The following is a 450-nucleotide window of genomic DNA, read 5'->3' on the forward strand; positions in this document are numbered from 1 at the left end:
GTTTTCAAAGAGAAAATCAGCAATCACCGATAATCTGTTAGGCAGAGGGAGAAGTCACAAAAAAGTAGTGGCATCCGATGATTCAACAGAATCCTCAAAGTGAAGTAAAGAAGTAGAAAAACTTGCCTAATTACAAAGCCAAAGCACCCACAACTATGCTGTGTACAGTAAACATAACTGGGGAAAAGCTAAATGGAAAAATGACTGGACAGCGCCATCTAGGAGCTACCAGAAACACCGGTCTTAAAAATAATAATGTCAAATGCAAGGTAGAGTAAAAACCCTTATCAGACATAGCAATAGGGGTGATTATTAGACTCGAAGCTTTTTCATAAACACTTTAGGAACTGTTACAAGTAATGGATAATTTGGAGTGTTAGATGTATTTCTCATGAGGATTTAATTGAAATGCATCAATTTATTTATGCTGTGACGAAATTAATTCTCCTT

The sequence above is a fragment of the Penaeus monodon genome, chromosome 28 (genome assembly GCF_015228065.2).
Source record: "Penaeus monodon isolate SGIC_2016 chromosome 28, NSTDA_Pmon_1, whole genome shotgun sequence".
Taxonomy (NCBI): domain Eukaryota; kingdom Metazoa; phylum Arthropoda; class Malacostraca; order Decapoda; family Penaeidae; genus Penaeus; species Penaeus monodon.